Below are 23,311 nucleotides of genomic sequence, written 5' to 3' on the forward strand. Positions count from 1 at the left end.
TTTGCACAATTTCTGCTCTGACGTCAGTCAATTCCAAATTTGCCAAAAATAAAGATGGATAAATCTCATATTTTTGTGTGCATCGGCAAGGAAATATAAGCAAATTTAATTATACTGAAAATTTTGAACCCGAGTTAAATTTAAATAAGTAGGAATTTTATAAATGTACTTATTACTGCACATAATAAATTTTACTTTATTTTGCACAATTTATCCATTTTTCAGTTTAAAACTTTTTTTTCCAAAGTGTTAATTGTAGCAAGCACTCGATTTTCGTCGTCAAAGCGAAACGAAAGCGGAAGCGATGCGAACTTTTTATGTAAGAAATCGAAAAGTGTTAAGCGTGGAAAGCTCACAAAACGGTGTCAAACATTCGTTACATGCTTCTCGGAGGATGCCACTCTACACGCGTAAAATAAACACGATTTTTAAAGAATTTTTTTGTATAGAAAGAAAGGGAAAACAATCACTCTGATTTGGGAAGTTATTACTTATATACTAAACTACAAAACTACAAAGTTTGATCGAAAAATTTTACAAAATGGCGGTATTGGAGACATTTTTGTAATGTGGTTTCTCTTGAAGGAGCTCCGCGGCACGCAGCACAGAGGGTGCAAATTTTAATCCGGAACAAGGAAATTTGTTTTTTCTTAATCTAGATAAGAATAGTTAGAGAAACACGTAGGGGATTTAAAAAACATTTATTTTTGTGGAATTAGCAAGCATTTGAAGAAAAAAACTCTATTTTGGACTAAAAAAACGGCACTTAAATAATTATAACAATCGTTTAAATTAATCTATCGAAAATCCCCTACGCTCTTCTCTTAAGAAGGTTATTATACAGACGTAGTGAAAAACCTGATTAAAAATATTTAAAATTGTTTGAGTTATGCTGCGTGCCAATTTCAGAAAACGTGTTTTGAGAAAAACGCGTTTAAAGTTTGGAAATTTGGAGAAATCGTTAGGTAGCAGTCACTAACGCTTGGTTAAAAGCTTAAAATATTTATGAAATAAACTTCGGTAACGTATAAAACTTTTTGTTCTGTATTTTAAAAGGTTCAAAGAATTTTTTACGCTTATAAAAAAAAAATCAATTTTTTGAAATTTCTACAGTGGTGTTACCCCTTAAAGAGATAAGGTGACGACAAATTTCGTGTGTGAAAAAAGAACGAATGAACAGCTGATAGCTGTGGCGTCATCTGTACCTTTCATTTTTGCTTTTGGATACATATATTCTGTTGAAGAGTTGAACAAAAATTGTAAAAAATACTGAATTAGTAAAATGTATTAAATTAATAAAATATATTAAATAAATGTACTTCAGTGTTCTTTAATTCAAATAAAACGTTTTCCGAACTAAAATTAAGCGATTGCAGCCTCCGTGAAAATTCTCTTGCAAACAAGAAATTTGCTTATTCTATACAAATTAAAAAATCAATAATTAATCTATAAGCGAAATAATTAATGGTAATTGAAATGAAAAACTCATTAAATTAATACATGTAAGAGTTTTATTGGTTCAATCGAATAATAAATCATATTTTAAATGATTGATTTAAAACACCTAATTAAGCATTTCTTAAATTTTTGCTCAACCTTCAACAGAACGCAAACAAAAATAAAAATCTATTGTACGAATTTACTCTCAGCGAATTTATTAAGTAAAATGCTAAATGTATTTTGAGCGGAGTTATAATTGATTCTTGATAATAGCCAAATGTTATTCATAGATAAAATAAAATTTTTGCGGACTCGAATATGAAAGTTTTTTTTTTCATATCTTGCTGTCAACCATCATCATCAGCAATTCGGAGAAGTACGGTATGGTGGGGCCCTAGCGTTTTCAATTTTGTTTCTTCATTTGTATCTAACTTTGAACCCAACTAATTGTAAGATGCTTATCAATGCAATCAAATCTCTCTGGCCAAAAGTTTGCGTTGTGCGTAATGTTTGATAGTATTAACAACAAGGAACATAGCATAACGCTCATTACAAAAGTGTTAAAGGATGTGGCAACAGCGTTGTTGATACGAGGCGTGAATACATAGTTGATATATGGCCGACAAACTACCTTTTCACAGGCCGCTTGTAATACGATAAATTTACAATGTACGCGTACATAGGTGTTTGAACAAAATATAATGTATATAAAGGATATGATATAAGTTAAATAGATTTTAATTAATAAAATGAAATTCAGCGCTGTGTAATTCTTCATTTTTTACGATATAAGCAAGTATCTATGAAGTTTACACGTACATAAATGCATTAGAAGGTGTGTGCAATAACATTAACACAATATAATAAATATTATATATACTCGTACTCGTAGATATACTCGTACTCGTAGATATACTCGTACTCGTAGATATACTCGTACTCGTAGATATACTCGTACTCGTGTGTAAAGCGTTTTTCAGTAAGAGCGCTTCAACTTTTTTTTTTAATAAAACACAAACGGTTTGACTTTTTTAACTATTTTTTTTTTTATTATCGAGTCTGAACATATACATTTAAGTATAAAATTCGATTTCTTTTGCATGACCACCGCGTGCACGTTTTACGAAGTCCAATCGTTGAACCCAATTTTCGACCACTCTTTTGCATAAATCGGCCGAAATTCCAGCAATTTCGGGTTCAATATTGGCTCTGAGCTCACAAATCGTCGCCGGCTTGTTACTGTAGACCAATGACTTCACATAACCCCAAAGAAAATAGTCTAGAGGCGTCAAATCACACGAGCGCGGCGGCCATTCGACCGGTCCATTTCTGGAAATAATGCGCTCATCGAACTTACTCTTCAACAAATCAATTATAGCGTGTGTGGCTTGTAGCCCCGTCCTGTTGAAACCACATGCCGTCTAAGTCCATACCATTCAATTGCGGCCAAAAATAATCGTTTATAATGTCGCGGTATCGATTTCCATTCACAGTAACGTGGCGATCGTTCTCGTCAACGAAAAAATATGGTCCAATTACGCCGCCGGCATGTAAACCGCACCAAACACTAATTTTTTCGGGATGCAACGGTGCCTCATAAATCATGTGTGGATTGCTTTCTGCCCAGTAACGCATATTTTGCTTGTTGACAAAGCCATTGAGCCAAAAGTGAGCTTCATCACTGAAGATGATTTTTTGGAAAATTTATAAATTTTCATAAAAAATTTGCACGATTTGCAGTCGTTGCTCAAGTGTGTAGCGTTCCATGGTGAAATGTATACTAATGAAGTTTACAAATGACAAGCGAAAAATAAAAAATATTGCGTCGTTCGCCCTCCCTATCAGAAAAAAGTTGAAGCGCACCTATTGAAAAACGCTATATATACATAGTATGATTTAAGCTTAATACTAAGCCTTTCTTAGTATATATTTTGAACAGTCTCGAGGAATGTACGAGTCGAAATTATTTCAAAGTTTCACATTATAATCTTTGTATAACCATGGCTGAGTTCCAACTACTTTGATAGAAAATATTTTGATTCCCACTTATTAAATGTATTCTGCAAAGATCGTGATGTTACCAGAACGGGTCTCACTCGTGATGGGGAAATTCTTATTGCCGTATCAGAGTGCTTTCCAGATGTAGTTAAGTAATAATGATTCAGTTTTAGATTAAATAGATGTAAGTATTAAGAGTTACTTAGGTGTGGGCTCTTTATATTTAGCTCTGATATTTATAGAGTTCATATGGACAATATTTCATCACTGATCCATAATCTGTTAGCTATGAGTATTTGGTGATTTGAATCTTCCAATATTATTAAGTCTAAAAAAAATATCTAAACTGTCGCCAAAATATCCCTTTACTTAAAAAAGGCAGTACAAAGCTTCCTTGACTCACACGCGAGCGTAAGAAACTTAAGAATCAGCGAAACAAATTCTTTAAGGGGGGGGTAGGGTCACAAAATCGAAATTTTTTTTCTTCACTCATCTTATAGTAAATCATTTCAAGAATGTTGTGTCAAAATTTTAAGTGGATCGGAGCAGAACTCTCTACCTCGAATGCGGAGCATAGATAATTTTTCAGAGTCATTTTTTCAAACGCGTTTTTCCCGAAACGACTTCTTAAAAGTCGGTGCCAATCACAACTCCGAAACTATTCAACCGATTCTTTTCAAATTTGGCACACGTTTTCTAAATCAAAAATACCTCCCCCCCCCCCCCCCCCCACACTGTTTTTTTTTATTTTTTTTTTTTTTAAGGTTATTTTTGACTTACAAATATGGCGAAATTTTTCGCCAAAAATGCTCGTTTTACGTTTTTTTGCCACCAAAACTACAAAAATGAAAAAAAAAAATTTATTCATGTGGGGGGGAGCATTACGTCATACTTTAACTGAAAAATTCGACTTTTTTAGTTTCAGATGATTCTACGACGAATGCCGATTGGCACCGCAGAGCACCTCTCGAAAAACGTATCTCCAAAAAAACTCTGTCATGGGCTTATTTGTCAATATTTTATTATTAATATTTTTTAAAAACTTATTGAAAAGATGTACAATAACATGCAACTGATTTTATTAAAGTATCTTAAGCCATATTTCTGTAAAAAATTTAAAAAAAAAAAGTGTTTTTTTTTTTAGCGCTAAACCCTACCACCCCCTTAAGAGATTTTAAAAACCGAATAAAGAGGATATATATGTAATGTACTAACGTTACTTTAAAAAATTTAATTAATTATTTAAATAAATTTTTATACAGGATTTGTAATCTAAATGTTGAAAATAACATTAAATCTTGATCTAAGCCTTTTGGTAATACATGAAATCTAGGACTGGAAATTGACAATTGTTACCCCGATTTTCAAAATTGATAAAAAAACAATGTTCGTAATTACAGACTAATTTCTAAGTTCTCTTTCGTATAGTCCAACCAAAATTATTATTTCACCTTACCTTTATGGTTTTGTTGCAGGCAGCTCCACAGTTTCTAGTGTATCCGTTTCCACTGAATATTGAATTGCAACGTCCTCAGTAGAGCAACAAGTCAACTGTATTTACATATACTGACTTTTCAAAATTCGCATAAAATTTCTTTAGATAAACTCTTATATCTACGTTTTCATTCACTTTTCCTAGATTGGCTGCGATCTTACTTAAATATTAGATAGTGTTGTTTCTGTTCATCGTGTCTCGTCTGCAAAGTCGTTCTAAATACATCCTTTGTACCTCAAGGAAATATTTTGTATCCATGCTTTTTATTTTATACATCAATGATATAGGGTGTCCGGTCGCAGAATTAGGTTTTAAATTTAAAGTCTCTTCCTAACTGCAGAGCGTATGAATGGGAAGAGGACCGCGTTAGCTTCGTTATTCGTGCGGGTTATTGTTTACGATTTCGCAGTGGACGGGTGAGCAACGTGCGCTTACAAACGAAGGGTATTTCAAGGCCAATGAATTGTGTACAACTGCTCGTCGTAGATTTTGCTCACGTTACAATATTCGACGTTTACCTGATGCCCCAGTGAAGATTTGATTTGATCATGGTTGCGAATATTCCACACAACAAGTTCTGTGGCAAACAGTCCACAGCCGAGCATCGAGAACCAATGAAAATATTGAACTCGTCGTGCAAGTTTGCACAATAATCCACGAATCTTAGACTTCACCCCTTCAAAATTCATATGGTGCAAGCCTTATGATTACAATTTGTGTAAAAATTCATTTGGAGCAATTTTGTACGGTACAGTGTCTACCGTTTGAAGTAATGAAGCCAATTTTAAATTCAATGGAAGTGTAAATGAACAAAATTACATTTACTGGTTACCTAAAGAGGAAAACCCTGTATTAAAACGTCAACAGCCACTTCACGGCCCCACTTTATGGCGTGGTTTACATTGTCAAGCAGCAGAATAATTGGGCCACATTTTTTTTAATCGTACATGGAAAGCATGGCGATATTGCATGATTTCTTCCATATGAGCCCTAAAATAAAATATCGTTCGTCAGGTTAATGGCATCCCGACATCACTTCTCCAGCGAATGGTATGGAGTGCATCGAACGGAACGGTCAACATTTATCGGAAATAATTAAAAGAAATAAAATCCGTACTTGTCTTCTTTGTAATAGTTATTGAAATACATTTTTTAACTTTTCGATACGATTTTCTTTGAAACTTAATCATTATTTATGCAACCATAATACAATAAGAACTTTCCGTCATTCTTTTTTACTGGCATTTCTAAATTAAAAAGAAGAGGAAATCCACTGCTCTAATCACACCACCTCCTATAGATACGCCTTGGAACCAGGTGATCTCAGCTGTGGGAATTTTTTGACGGTCAGCTAAGGGTGTTTTTTCTTATGAGTCTGTACAATGGTACTATCTTAAGTTCTTTTTTAACTTGTTTTTTGACAGTGCTGCACATTGTCCCTCATGCAAAAGGAAATTCGAGCAATCGTTATATGGAATTTGCCAAAAAGTAACACAATGTCGGAACTACTTCAAGCTTGGATTTTATTATATTAAAATAGCTGCATATCCAATTTTTTTGTAAAAGTCTGATTACGGGTTGGCTTCATATGGTTGTATTCATTGTATAAACACAATTTTTATAAAAATTAAAGAAAAATATTTAACATAAAAAACGCAGTGAATATTTTAAGAATACTACTGTCTCACTTGTGAGTAACTGTATATTTCCCATAATAATCTCATATAACATTATTTACACTAATTTATTACAAAAATCGGTTTGAAATTTGAATTTTTATAAATTGGGAGTAAGTGCACCTTAACCACTATTTTTCTGCCTTGAAGCAGCCAGTTAATCAATCCATTTTTATATTCACATCCACTTAACACTTTGGTAGTTAAGTTGACTTTTGAGCTGTAGAATTTCTTATAATAAATTAGATATCAGATGAAAGGTAATTTTATCTTCTACAAAGTTGCGTGAAATAATCATTCTATCGGAAGATTTATAATTTTTCCAAATGGCGTCGTACGTCAATCACATTTGACACTAGTGAACTAAACAGCTGCAGTAAAGAAACAGACAAGTAGTGGAGCGCGTAAAGGTCAAAATAAAGATTTGCGTCACTCAAAATCATTTATTTTTTATTTAGTAAAAAAAGTTATTCAAATCAAAATGGATTGTAATTAGCCAATGCTGCGCTTTTTTGCAAAATAATATTTAATATATATATGTAAATATTGAAACATTTTCTCAAACAAAGAAAGAATGTAAGGTATATATGATAGTATAGGGTTTTTCAGTAAGAGCGCTTCAACTTTTGAACTTTTTTTAATAAAACACAAACGGTTTGACTTTTTTAACTAATTTTTGACGTGATAACGTCTTATAATTCGATTTAGCCGGCTGCACGCACGAAAAAATGTGTCGTTACCTTGCTCATTTGTCGTTACCTTGCTCATTAGTGTTACCTTGCTCATTTGTCGTTACCTTGCTCATTGCCGTTACCTTGAATGAACTGCAAGCGAAAGCGCGGAACGAACAAAGCAAACGAAGGGCAACGTTCGACATCTTGCTCTCTCCTACTTAAGTCAGCGTATATATGTATGTATATGCGCATATGTACGTATATAAATTCACGTATTTGTATTTGCATATGCCTTCTTATTGATTATTATTAATTTGATTTACTTGAAGAATTTAAAATAAAACCAAGTTTGTTAATAATACCTGTTGTTTTAATGTTATTATTATTAATTTTTTTATTATATATGAAGGAAAAAATGTATGGTAATATTTACCACATACCTTATAAGATATGTTGTATACTAATATATGTATATAAACATGCATATACATATACATGTAGGTATGTAGGTATATAAATTCACATACTTGTATTTGCATATGCCTTCTTCCTGTGTGCATGGTAATGAACCATTTCTCTGTTGAGAATAGGACGATGATAGAAAAAGTAGGAAATGAAAGGGAGTGTTTCGAGTGTAAAGTGTCTTGAAAAAGGCAAATCGATGATGTTGCCTCTTAGTGTTGTTGACTTATTAAAGTCTGATGCACAACCGAAATTGAAGATATCTTTCATGAATTTGATAAATGTTTTGTCATTTTTCACGTTTGTGTAAATGTAACTTGACCTATTCCATTGCAATTCCATTTACCTCCTCCTCTATATCCATACAAAATATCTATCAAACAAATAAAATTAAAATTTTGTTTTGAAAATTGCAACCATTCCATCAATATTTTCTTATGACGTTGTCACGTTAAACTATCGTCAGTAAACCGACTTTACAGACAACCTCTTTTTTTTTATTATCGAGTTTGAACATATACATTTAAGTATGAAATTCGATTTCTTTTGCATAACCACCGCGTGCACGTTTTACGAAGTCCAATCGTTGAACCCAATTTTCGACCACTCTTTTGCATAAATCGGCCGAAATTCCAGCAATTTCGCGTTCAATATTGGCTCTGAGCTCACAAATCGTCGCCGGCTTGTTACTGTAGACCAATGACTTCACATAACCCCAAAACGGGACGGCTTGTTAAATGGACCGTAAAATGGCCGTAATGCTCTTGAAGTAGCAGCAACAGAACGATTATTTTCATAAAAAATTTGCACGATTTGCAATCGTTGCTCAAGTGTGTAGCGTTCCATGATGAAATGTATACTAATGAAGTTTACAAATGACAAGCGAAAAATAAAAAATATTGCGTCGTTCGCCCTCCCTATCGGAAAAAAGTTGAAGCGCACCTATTGAATAACCCTATATAAGTATAAACAAAGAATTGGCACGTGCACTTTTGTTAGGTGTTTAGTCGAGCTCCTCCTCCTATTTGTGGCGTGCGTCTTGATGTTGTTCGACAAATAGAGGAACCTACAGTTTTAAACTGACTCCGAACGGCAAATGGTTTTTTTAAGAGGAGCATTTTCATGGCAGAAATACACTCGGGAGGTTTGCTATTGCAGTCGAGGGCAATTAGAAGAAAGTTTCCATAATTTTGCCGTTTCATGCACGGAGATTCAAACCTGCGCACTCTCGATTAGTAGTCACGTACCAACCCATTCGGCTGCGACGGCCTATGCATAGTGAAAATTTGGAGTAAAAACTCGCGCGATTTTTCCAGCGCAAATTTTCGCCAGCGGCGCTGCTTTTTGATGTGAAACTTCTTTACGCGCGTCAGAGTATAATTAACAGGCCGCGACACACAAGCTAGCGTTATGAAAAACCGTCACGAAATGTATAAGCCTATGCCATACAGCTATTCTTTTTCTCCGCTTTGGGCGGTGCTTCGTAGTCTCTCCACTCTGTAAATACGTATTACAGAGTATTCACAGACAATATACACTAATGCCAGAGATATTACACGGGCGAGGAGACGCAGGCGCCTAGACACGTAGAAACTGACGCGGATTTGTGTAGTGCACGTGTTCATCAAAATTATTATTAAATAATATATAATATTTAAATATACATGTATTCAGGGAAAGTGAAGCTAAAATTTGCATATTAATTTCCAGTTAGAACTGGTATGTGTTGATAACTTTTTATAAATATACTATATCGAATTTAGTATCTATACGAAGAAATTAAATATCAGTATATTGTGATTATGAAAGATCTGTCTTACACAGTTCACAGGTACTGTTGAGGAAAAACTGATGTGCCTTACTAAATACGATTTGGCATCACTAATTTGAGTATTTGTAAGTCTAATTTTATAATAGTTATACTATTGTATTGAATGACCATAAGAAATATTGTTGATTTCCAATTTGGTATTACTATTTGTTATAGACTTCAGTATGCCAAAAACCCCTGCTGTACGTGCACGAGAATACAGAGCTCGGAAAAAATTGTCGAAACAAGAAAAACCGCCAGCGCAAACAGCAGCACAACGCAATCGAAAATGTAGGGCTCAACAGAAGGCTTTGCGAAATGCAGTCGCCACTATCGAAGACGAATCATTATCGACGAATTTCTTTGGGCCAATGAATTACCCATAGTCAATCCAGACAATCCACAACCCAGTACCAGCAGAGACGATGGTAACATATTGCATCAATATTTATCACAAACGAGTGGCCAAGCTGAGCAAGCTCAAGTTCCTGTTGAAAATACTGAGGGAAGAATTATTGTCGTTCAAGCAGACGTACATCAGACCAATTCATCGCAAAGTCCAATGAATCCGACCTCAACTACATCCACAAAGACGAGGAAATCGGCGGTGTCGTGAATATAGACAGCGAAAAAAGATGCTGGAAGATGCCAGTACTATTGTCGTCCAAAGACCATTTGTTTCACCAGTTATTGTGAATGTGTCTTCGAATGTGAGTGATATACAAGTGTTGCAATCTCAAACATTGGAAAGATAATGGCCGCTATATTTCAACAACAAAATCAGGAAAAACGATAGATGCCGTATTTTCTCGCTATATCGACACAATCGCGTCAAGAACATATATATCCTATTTCAGTTACCACAAACCGATTGTATCCACTGCTGCTATTGCACCATCAATACAAAATGTGCAGGCTATTGAAGCACCGACTAATATACAAATTTCAGAAATAAATTAATAATAATATTATCCACTATTATTGTATGTAATTTTATAAAAAATCATTTCAATCCTCATGAAAATATTTAAATTTAATACAGAAATTAAGAAATTTCACTTCAAATATGCGCACATAGTGCTGCTGGCCTTTTGTTATTGTAAATCAAGAGTTTAGTATAAATATTGGAACATTTTTCCTGACAAGTATATAGAAGCTTGCAGACTAATCGCAGATTTCTCTTTTAAGGGCAATATCGCTATTTTTTCGGATAGCCAAGCTGCAATCCAGGCACTGGATTCAGCTACTACAAACTCTATGGTGGTGGAACAAAGTAGGAATAGCCTCACCACCTTGAGTGTAAACCATAAAGTTACACTGTAGAAATTTCAAAAAATTGATTTTTTTTTTATAAGCTTAAAAAACTCGTTGAACCTTTTAAAATACAGAACAGAAAGTTTTATACGGTACCGAAGTCTATTTCATAAATATTTTAAGATTTTAAACAAGCGTTAGTGACTGCTACCTAACGACTTCTCCAAATTTCCAAACTTTAAACGCGTTTTTCTCAAAACACGTTTTCTGAAACTGGCACGCAGCATAACTCAAACAATTTTAAATATTTTTAACCAGGTTTTTCACTACGTCTGTATAATAACCTTCTTAAGAGAAGAGCGTAGGGGATTTTCGATAGATTAATTTAAACGATTGTTATAATTATTTAAGTGCCGTTTTTTTAGTCCAAAATAGAGTTTTTTCCTTCAAATGCTTGCTAATTCCACAAAAATAAATATTTCTTAAATCCCCTACGTGTTTCTCTAGCTATTCTTATCTAGATTAAGAAAAAAATGTTTCTTTGTTCCAGATTAAAATTTGCACCCTCTGTGCTGCGTGCCGCGGAGCTCCTTCAAGAGAAACCACATTACAAAAATGTCTCCAATGCCGCCATTTTGTAAAATTTTTCGATCAAACTTTGTAGTTTTGTATTTTAGTATATAAGTAATAACTTCTCAAATCAGAGTGATTGTTTCCCCTTTCCTTCTATAAAAAAAAATTCTTTAAAAATCGTGTTTATTTTACGCGTGTACAGTGGTGTCACCCCTTAATCTGGGTGCTGGGACATCGGAATATTGAAGGTAACGAAAAAGCGGATGAACTGGCAAGAAGGGGATATGCCTTGAATAACGCTCTTGCAGAATCGGTATTCACACCATTAGGTGCAGCCAAGAGTACAATTTCCCTAAAATACCTTCAAATCGCGGATTGTAGATGGAGAGACCAGACGAAATGCAAAATCAGCAGAACCTTGTGGCCCACCTACAACCTCAAACAATCGTCAATATTGTTAAACCTGAAACGACGGGATGCCTGGAGAATAACGGCAGTCATAACTGGCTTTTGGTCTGTCGTAGAACAAACAGCCAAAATGAGCATCCCTCACAACACATACTATCATAGTTGTAAACAACCGGAGAAAAAGGAAACAACCGGAGAAAAAGGAAACAATCTTCCACTTCCTCTGTGAATGCCCTGCCCTATGGAAGGACTGAATGTTAACCCTGGGCAGGCCGCTGTTCGAGAGTCTCGAACAACTGTCTGGCTTAGATGTCAACAACCTAATAAGGTTCTTAAACCGCACAGACTGGATATAGTCATGGCGTAAATAACTGGCAAACAAGTTGGCAACGGGGATGTGGCAACAAAATGGTGCGGAAGCGCTAGTTGGATTCTGGAAGAATCACCACAAAAACCAACCATGTGCATATATATTTACATATGTGCGTGTTTTACACCATTTTCCAACGGCTCCCTGCGGGCCTGCAGAGGAATTAGTGGGGGAACCAATTAAAGGTGGAGAAAGAAAAATTAAATTTCTGGCCGTGACGTCACGTTTTTGACCCCAATAGTGTTTAAAAATACGATTTTCATTATACAAACGGGTTTGCAATCGCCGAGTAACAGAACGGCTCCATTTTTCATTGTGGAAAATATAAAATAATGAAGTGTAAACAAAATGAAAAGTTTCACCACATCACCAACTTTTTTTTCAAATTCGATTACAAGTGCACAGTTGGCCGATTACGTGATCTTTAGTAATTGGCTAATGTATTTTCATTGACTGGTGCATGCACTACTTTGCTTTTCTCGTTCAGCATATTAATAGCTGAATAGGTCTCAAGCTTCGTTCCCGGATAACGGTCAATTTATGTACACGTATAAAACGTTAATCTAATTTAATGTATGTATCTTTTGTGTTCACCTTCCCTCTTCGGCATCATCGTAGCTACGCGATTCAACATTCTTTGAAACACATTTCCGTTTATCACTTGTCTTCAATTCGAAGTCGATCTCGAGCTGGTTGTCTGATCGAATTTCGCGGTAATTAATAAACTCAACACGTATCGCATTAATAATCCGCATATCCATACTAACATACAAACACAATATAATAGTTAATATAGTATGTTAAGCGGATGTACTTATACATGGATGCGCCATCGCAATTTGTGACACTTACATATGTAGAGAACAATCGAACTTCGGCCCTGTTTGGTCACAAAATTTCACTTCGATTTTGGGCCCTTGGCCTTGGCTGCAAAAAGCCGAACTTACACCAAATTGTTTTTTGTTTTTTTTCAAACATTTTATTAACTTTGAATATTTTTTGGATACTGCTATTTTTTTTGCAAAACCGCACTCCTCCATCGAGTGCGGCTAGTAAAATTTTTTCCTGCAACATGCTCTCTACCGATAAATGGTGGCGGTTGCAAGATGAAAATGCCGATAAGCATTTTTTTACATTACAATATAAAATTATTCGATTATTGATATTAAGTAATGAATACATGTTCCCAAGTTTGGTATTTTCGCAAACGTTTGTAAGTAACTATATACCTCCGTGAGACACCATATTAAAGAAACAAGTTCTAATTGACTCAGCCTTTAAAATCGATGTTTTTGACACTTCCAGTTATTTCTAGTCCAACATAAAATTGTCCATGGGAAAATAATTCTATGTCGATATATTTAAAAGCAGGGTTTGCATTAACTACTTCATACCAGCAATATTGCCGAAAACATTGCTCTGCTCATGCTATTACTCTGAACTTAAACAGATGAGTAGTGAAGCAGGTAGACAAAACGCCGATCAACTGTTTTACTCCGCTCCAACCTACGTTTCGTTACTGCTAGTAACTCAGAGTAGTCAAAAACATTTTCTGTACTCTCTGTAGTTGGTATAGTATTTATGTGTACTCCAGCTAGCGCTACTACCTACTCTCACTTTTGTTGCGCTACTACTCCCGCAGCTGCAACTTGAGCAGTAGTCGTTTTTGTTTAGTTAAATGCATTTTTTATGCGGTTTTGTGGTGTTACACTGAAAATATAACCGGAAAATTAGGTATGTCAGTATACTTTTATATATTTTTTAGTTCCTGTACCCTCTAACTTTTTTTAGTAAAAAAATCCAGAAATATATGAAAGCTGCTGATATCTTAACTATTTTTAAACGACTTATTATTTATATACATTCTGTCCAAAAAATATGGGGAATTGGTCATTTAAAAAGCGCACGTTACACATATGTCTAATTTTTTTTTTGCTGGAATGTAGGTACAACTGTCATCTATAGTATTGCGGAGTTAAATATCAAAAAAAATCGAACAAAGAATTTGTCTTAAATTTTGTGTTTTGAACGTATGCCGAATCGTTGAAAATGTTTCAGAAAGCCTACGGCGAGTGTGCTTTATCAAAAACACGGGTCTACGAGTGGTATAAGGCTTTTGCAGAGGGCCGAGAAGTCGTGGAAGATTTGCCCATCAACGTCTTCAATGCATGAAAACGTCGACAAAGTCAGGGAAAGGGTGCTGGAAAACCAATCATTTAAGTTTGAGGGGGATAGCTTGTGACTTCAGCGTGTCTCACGAATCAATTCGCAACATGCAAACCAGCCAACAGGCGGCTGAATGGCACTATCCACATAAGTCGAAACTCAAAAAACGGCGTCAACAAAGCCGGTCAAAAGACAAAGTCATTATACTCGTTTTCTTTGATTATCATGGTGTTGTGCACACGGAACTCGTTCCAAATGGTTCCACGGTAAATAAATAATATTATTTGGAAGTTATGCGACGTTTGGTAGAGAATGTGCGTAAGAAACGGCCCAATTTGTGGAAGGCACATATTGTGAACAATTTTTTTACCAAAAACTCATCAAATATCATCGAACAACCACCGGATTTAGCCCCTTGTCACTTTTTCCTTTTCCCAAACCTTAAATTGCCACTCCGCAGTCGCCGCTTTGAGTTGATAGAGGCCATTAAGGAGAATTCACTAGAGGATCTGAAGAAGATCTCTTCAAACGCGTTTAAAAGGTGCTTTGATGACTGGACTAATCGTTGTCATATGTGTATTGCTTCGAATGGAACCTATTTTGAAGGCAACAAAATAAATATCGATGATTAAACAATTATTTTACGTTTTATTGAACAATTCCCGGTACTTTTTTGACAGAATGTATGTCTATTATTTGGAATATGGCGCTATATCACATTCTATGGCAAATCATATATTATATCATAAGTAAAAATATGTGCATATGTATGAATATACGCAAACTAACAAAAGAATGTTTGTACTTCAGTATTTTATTTGAATATTTTTTAAGGTGTAGGCGCAAACATCAAGTGACTAATATTTATTTACTACAAGCAAAAGTACTCTTTTAAAGCACGAAAATACAGAAAGACAGCAGAAATCTAAATTTTTATTCATATTCAAATATTTTATTCCCTCGCCGGCCATTCAATGGTTTTGAGGCGAAGGATAATGCGGCAATAAAAAAGATTGAAAATTTTGAGAAGACAGTCTATCAACACACTGAAAAAACCTGAAGAGATGCTTAGTTTTTACAAATAATGAGAATTAGTGCAGCTGTTATATATATGTATATACCATATAATTGGCGGTTACACCCTTTTTGGATGTTTGGCCGAGCTCCTCCTCCTATTTGTGGTGTGCGTCTTGATGTTGTTCCACAAATGGAGGGGCCTACAGCTTTAAGCCGATTCCGAACGGCAGATATTTTTTATGAGGAGCTTTTTCATGGCAGAAATACACTCGGAGGTTTGCCATTGCCTGCCGAGGGGCGACCGCTATTAGAAAAATCTTTTTATTAATTTTGGTGTTTCACCGAGATTCGATTTCTTAATTTTGGTGTTTCACCGAGATTCGAATCGACGTTCTCTCTGTGAATTCCGAATGGTAGTCACGCACCAACCCATTCGCCTACGGCGGCCGCCTATAATTATAATTACCCCTTCTAATAATTGCTTTAAAATGGGTAGTGAATGTGAATAACAATTTTTACAACTAATTAAATGCGACTTGTTCAGCGTAATTATATTTTTGAAAAAAAAATGCCTCAAAAAATTGTTTTGAAATTACTTTATCTTCCAATAAAGTCGATAATAAATCAGGATGGTCTTCGTCTTCGCTCATCATTGCAAAGAAATCCTTAAAAGTGTCCGGAAAAGAAGCTGGAAACTGTCCTTGACGTGAATCCAATTTAGCGTCCATTGCTGAAAGAAAAGAAGGTAAATTACAATGACTAAAAAATAAATACTCGAAAAGACATTTAAAAGCCTCTTAAATATTTTGAGTGAGCGTCAAACATTGTGTATGAGTTATAATTAGCGATATAATCACTTTTCTGCTGTTAATATTCTTAAAGTTTTGCTTTATTTAGCAGTTATCCAACCGTAAAGATTTTCTCAACTGAAAACTTCGCTGTCAGTGAGGCTACGTCCGATTAACGATACGCTCACCAACGAAAGTTCATAGTAACTAGTGACAGGGGATGAAATGCTTTGGTGAAAAGGAGGAACATCTTGCGAAAGATGAAACTTACATTACTGTTACATATTTAGCTGAGTGGTGCCTTTTGGGCATTTGATGTTTAAAAAAGTGTGCTTGCCAATTGGGGGCATGTAATTTACCTTGGTAAAATGTAATTGAGCAATTAATTTTTTTATTTTATTGAGTTTTCTAGGAGAAGGGACATAAGACAAACATACATATATTATACTTACGGTAATACGAGTATAAATGTGTAAGCATATTTTAATTTTGTTGATAGACAAAATAGGGCATGAGTTTATTTACCAGAAAGTAAACCTCGTCCTCGGTGGCCGCCGTAGCCGAATGGGTTGGTGCGTGACTATCATTCGGAATTCAGAGAGAACGTAGGTTCGAATCTCGGTAAAACACCAAAATGAAGAAAAAGTTTTTACTAACAGCAGGCAATGGCAAACCTCCGGGTGTATTTCTACGATGAAAAAGCTCCTCATAAAAATATCTGTCGTTCGGAGTTGGATTGAAACTGTAGAACGCCATCCATTCCTCCATTTGTGGAACAGCATCAAGCCACACACGACAAATAGGAGGAGAAGCTCGGCCAAACACCCAAAAAGGGTGTACGCGCCAATTATAAATATAGTTATATGTATGTATATAAACCTCGTCTATCTACAAGACTATCGGTTACTGCCGGACCGTGTTCATTAACAAGTTTGTGTGGGAAAAAGTTCGTGCAACTGTATGTTATATATAGTAGTATGTATGAGTTTTACACATAATATTGAATTTGCTTAAAGTTACAGCCTTAGATGTTTTATATGCCGGACAAAGTTAAATGGAGATATTTATTTATTTATATGAAATCTATACTATAAAGGTGAATGTCTGTACGTTGTCCGCGCATCACAACGAAACGACAACACCAAATGAAGGTTATAGGCATGTTTTTATGATCGAACTCCCTTTCCACAGCCCCCAGGCCACGTCACCACTCTCATTCGTCACTAATAATCGAATATTTGCTTAAATTTAATCTAAAAAATCTTAGTTTTTCCTATTTCCCACTATTTATAGCAAACTCTAGACTTCATAATCCGCATAAGCTGTTCAACTATAATCCAAATGCAAAGTTCAAAAACGGTTTGAGATAGAAAATTAATAAAAATAATTTTGCTTGATATTTTTCTGATTGGTTGTTTTGATTTCATTCAACGAGGCATAGCAACGGATGCCGGGTATTGTAATATTATGATTATTAATAAAAAATTATTTTCTATGATATTTAAAGCTAGTATATTATAATTATAAATAATAGGACAGTTAAAGACAGATAATATATTGCAAACTCAAATGAAAATGTACGATTTGATTCGTTTGCTGTTCATTATTTATAATCATTTTTATTATTTTTTTATTAATAACGTAATACATACCTGCCTCAAATAAAGTCTATTTTGGCTCACTGTAGTCCTTCCATTGTGAATATATAGGGTGATCAATTAAGAGGAGTTTTTTTCATTTGCGTTTTTTTTACAAATCGCGCGCGAGTTGTGGCAAACTGTCATCGTGGATTTGTTGAACAGCGTTTGGCATTTCATCATGGAAAGACTCACACCGCAACAACGTCTACAAATTGTTCAACTGTATTATGAAAATCAGCGTTCTGTGACAAGCCACTTGCCATACAGCTCGTGAAACAATGACTTTATTGAGAAGTCATTTCGGAGAGCAGCTGATTTCACGTTTAGGACCTGTGAGTTGGCCACCAAGATCTTGTGATATCACACCTTTGGACTTTTTTCTTTGGGGATTCGTGAAGTCCAAGGTCTATGCTGATAAACCAGCTACGATTGAAGCTCTGGAAGCCAACATTACGCGTGTTATTCACGACATACCAGTCGAAATGCTCGAACGAGTGATTGAAAATTGGACCTTCAGAATGGACCACCTTAAGCGTAGTTGCGGCCAACATTTGAATGAAGTCATATTCAAAAAGTAAATGTCAAATAATGTTCTTTCAAATGATAAATAAAGGTTTTGAACATAATTTACATTTTGTTTTTTTTAACTATTGAAAAAAGCACCTCATGATTGATCACCCTATATATATATAATTGGCGCGTACACCCTTTTTGGGTGTTTGGCCGAGTTCTTCCTCCTATTTGTGGTGTGCGTCTTTATGTTGTTCCACAAATGGAGGGACCTACAGTTTTAAGCCGACTCCGAACGGCAGATATTTTTTATGAGGAGGTTTTTCATGGCTGAAATACACTCGGAGGTTTGCCATTGCCTGCCGAAGGGCGACCGCTATTAGAAAAAATTTTTCTTCGTTTTGGTCTTTCACCGAGACTCGAGCCTACGTTCTCTCTGTGAATTCCGAATGGTAGTCACGCACCAGCCCATTCGGCTACGGCGCCCGCCAGCTGTTATCTACCCCAAATATATAAAAATAGAATAGGTTCAATACCCCTGAGTTCACGACGAGCACAACCAGTAAAAATTTAGATTTCTGTTGTCTGTCTGTACTTCATGTTTTAAAATAGAGACATTGCTTGAAGTAAATATTAATCACTTGATGTATTCCTGCAAATATCCAGCTTGTTTGCATCTACACACCGTTGCTGCTTGCTTAATATTTATGTGTATAAAAAAATATTCAAATAAAATTCTGAAGTACAAACATTATTTATTATTAATTTGCTATATACATGCATACATATGTACATATATTTACTTATGATACATGATTTTCCAAAGAATGTGATGTAGCGTCATATTCCAAATAATAGACATATATAAATAATAAGTCGTTTAAAAAGCAGTTAAAATATCAGTAGATTTCATATATCTACGAATTCTTTTATAAAGGGTGGTTAAGTTTTAAGGGCCGGTGTTGATTTTGAATAAAATACAATTCTTTTCAGAAATTATTATCATTTTTCTTTATTATGAGAATATTGGTATAGATCACTTACGTATGGAACAAAATATCGGCCAAATGGCCGCCTTAGCTTCAGTGGCACACCTCCACCAGATCGTCCAAATTTTCGATGACGCTGAGGCATAATTGAGGTTCTATGCCGTTAATGTGCCGAATTATCTCATCCTTTAGCTCTTGAACTGTTGCTGGCCTTTTCTTTCAAATAACCCCAAAGAAAGAAGTCCAACGGTATCAAATCACATGATCTTGGCGGCCAATTGACATCGCCGCGACGTGAGATTATTCGGCCATCAAATTTTTCGCGCAAAAGAGCCATTGTTTCGTTAGCTGTATGAGAAGTGGCACCGTCCTGTTGAAACCACATATCTTCCACATCCATATCTTCCGATTCGGGCCATAAAAAGCTCGTTATCATCTCACGGTAGCGAACACTATTCACAGTAACTGCCTGACCGGCCTCATTTTGGAAAAAATACGGCCCAATGATGACGCTGGCCTCTAAACCGCACCAAACAGTTACTCTTTATAGGTGCATTGGTTTTTCGGCAATCACTCTTGGATTATCATTCGCCCAAATGTGAAAATGTGCCTCATCACTGAAGACGATTTTCTTCACGAAGTGCGCGATATGCATTTTGATTTGAACGCCCGTTTACATAATAAGAGTGAATAACTTTAACGCGTTGTTCGATTGAGTATCTTTCAATGGTTCAAATTGAATTAGTCTGGAATTGAAAAATGTCAAATGAAATGCAGAAAAAAACTTTACGTTTAGGTGTCATTCACATTCAACATCGGCCCTTGAAATTCAACCACCCTTTATAAAAAGTTAGAGGGTTCAGGAACAGGATAGATAGATGGAAGTTAATTTTATTAATTATATAATTTATTAAAAATACCATTGGCATATTAAGTCGCCTGCCGGAGAACAGATCAGTATTATTCATCTAATATAAATTGCCAACACGGTATAGCACCAATAAAAAAGCTGTTAAGATTTCTCCAATTTGGATCGTCGATACCGTTCAGAATTTGTACAATTTCATATTGAGATAGGAAGTGTTTCCCAAAAGCTGTGTGTCGATAACATTTTAAAATCGACATCTTCCTAGAAAATGCTGGATTGTTTTAATTTCATGTAAATTACAGAGGGAGACGTTTTTCTTATACAGCCCGTTTAAAAATCAACGAAATTCTGTGCTATTCAAATCGTCCCTAAAGTAATTATGTCCCATATAATGATGAAAAAGCTTATATATCCTGTAAGTACTGTTCAATGCACGTTGCCACATTTTTTCTTTGTTCTTTCTTACATTCATATCTACCTACATACTATTATTTTGTTATTCCACTCGTTATTTATGCAGAGTTTCTCAATTCTACTAAAATCATTTGACCAATCTGCTCCCCTCCAATAGCTTGGAAAAATTCTGCAGCTGCCTGACCTCGATTTCTAGATTACTCTTCACCTCCTATTGCTGTTCCAAAGCGTTTATCTTTTGTCGCAGCTATCCATCTGAAATGAAAACCTCTTTTGTACTTTTGAAAAGATTCCATATTATTCTTCTCCACATGGGTTTTAATTAATATAATAATGTCCAATTCTTCTAAATATGTATGTAAACAATTTTGAGAAAATCCCTTTGCTTTGTAAGCCATGTATATTGTAAGATAACATTTCATATTTTATATCTGTAATAACCAAGCTATTGGTGCTTTTTACAACTTTTTTATAATTTAATGTACTTGAAATTCTCGAACTTAAAGCTACATTATTGAGACTATTACTAATGGCTGTAAGCCTGGTATTCTTATCATCTAGTGCACCTTCACATTTTTTTATTGATAACACAGTCCTACGAGCTACAGTTTCTAAAACGGCTATGGGTGTTTCTTGAAGGTTTTTTTTGCGCTGAAAACGAATATGACCTTGAAAATGCTCCAGCACGTCAGGATTTTTGGCAATTTGAGGTTAAATAGTCAAAAAATGCAGATTTTGGCCATTTTTTTAAATTTTTTTTGAGCAAGGTAAAGGTTTTTTATTTTCCATAACGGCATCGCAAAGTACTACTCTTCAGCTTTAAAATCCATTTTTAAAAATATTTTTGCGATTAATATAAAAAAGTTATACTATTTTGAATTTGCCCCCTTACAGATGCGTTAGAGAGTTAGAAAGGTTAAATTTGCATATCTAAAAGTCTCCAATATAATCAATGAGAAAGCATATGTTGTGGCAATGTTTTCAGAATACAATACAGTAGGTTCTGTTTTTATGCGGCTTTTTTTTATGCGGTTTTGAAATAGTGCGGTTTTTTTTAAATTAAAAAATGCATGTCGACCTATCGCGAATTGTACATATAAACAAGATTCTAAACCAGCTAAGCAAAAACTCATCACAGATTACATCAGAAATGCTAACCCTACAAGTATGGAACTGCCTGCATCACCATCTAGATCAGACGTGTACATTTCCTCAAGTGACGAAAGTGATTGTACGCCAAATCCTAAACGAACGCGCAACATGTGGGTATTGTCTGATTCTATTTCTGACGTAAATTTATTTTTCGATTCTGACGGTTCTTAAATAAAGATATAATTTTCAAAAATACAATATTTTTTATTTCAGATTCATGCGGTCTATGGAACGTATCTATAGTTATAATATGGGACTGGTGCCCTTTTTATGCGATTTTATTACATTATTTCAGATTTATGCGGTTTTAGCACTTTTGAAACGTGTCTATAGTTTTACTATAGAACTAGTAGCTTTTTTATGCTGTTTTTTTATGCTGTTTCTTGCAGAACGTATCTACCGCATAAAAACAGAATCTACTGTACTCTAGTACATTTTCGGCCGGTTCGCCATTACACATTAGAATTTTATTTGTGTTAACTCTTTCCGGGGCGCTGGTATAAAATTTATACCACTTATTTAAATGTTTTTCCTGCATTTTATGCGCATTGGTATACTTTTTTTTACCACTTATACAGGCAAATTTAAGCTTATATTTTCTAAAAAAAAATATAACAAGTGTTTGAAAGAGATAAATATATATGTTTTTTACGCGCAAAATGAGTAGAACATTGAAGTATTAAAGTGTTACTCAGAATTTATCATATTTTGTAAAGAAAAGCACGTACAGCATCGGTTTCCTACAATTTTAATAAAATAAAGTGTTAATGAATTAATTACTCAGCCAATGGAATAAAAATAATCAAAAGACTTAGTGTGGAAAGTGTTTAAAGTTCCTGGTACAAAAAGTATACCACCGAGCGGTATATACGTATGTAAATGACAATGGCTAAAAAAGTTAAGCAGGGTTCGAGATATACTATATACTGGTAAAAAAGGAGATCTAGTCGAAAAAAAAACTTGGAGAACGGGTCGTTCTCGGCTGGGGGGAAACACCATAAAGTGTTTTTCGATAATTTTTTCACTTCGTTCAACTTGATTCTTGAACTGAAAAAGCAGTTGATAAATGGATGCGGAACAGTGCGAACCAATCGAAAATTTCTTCCTACCGATATTAGACCTGGTAAGCAGTTAAAACGGGGCGACTATGATTGGCAAATTAGTGATTCTGGTATACTCTTTATGAAGTGGATTGACAAAAGAGAGGTTACAGCTTTATCTAACTTTCATGATCCGAGTAAATTTGTAAAGGTACAACAACGCCAAAGCGATGGTTCTGTCAAAGAAATCGAAAAGCCTGAAATAATACACAACTATAATATGCACATGAATAACGTTGACAAGTTAGATCAGCTAAAGAAGTACTACGAGCTGAACAGAAAAACCCGCAAGTGGTGGCACCGAATATTTTTTCACTTTCTTGATATTGCAGTCGTGAATTCTTTTATTATTTCTAAAAGTATAGGGTACCACTTACCCCTTAAGGACTTCAAACTTGATTTGATTTCAATACTATGCAGTTCAGCCTCACCACCTACTCTTGGAACCAAAAATAAAAAGCAAGCTAGAGTCCGCATAAAGAAAAACAAACCGTATGAAGATCCAAG

The sequence above is a fragment of the Anastrepha obliqua genome, chromosome 2 (assembly GCF_027943255.1).
Source record: "Anastrepha obliqua isolate idAnaObli1 chromosome 2, idAnaObli1_1.0, whole genome shotgun sequence".
Taxonomy (NCBI): Eukaryota; Metazoa; Arthropoda; class Insecta; order Diptera; family Tephritidae; genus Anastrepha; species Anastrepha obliqua.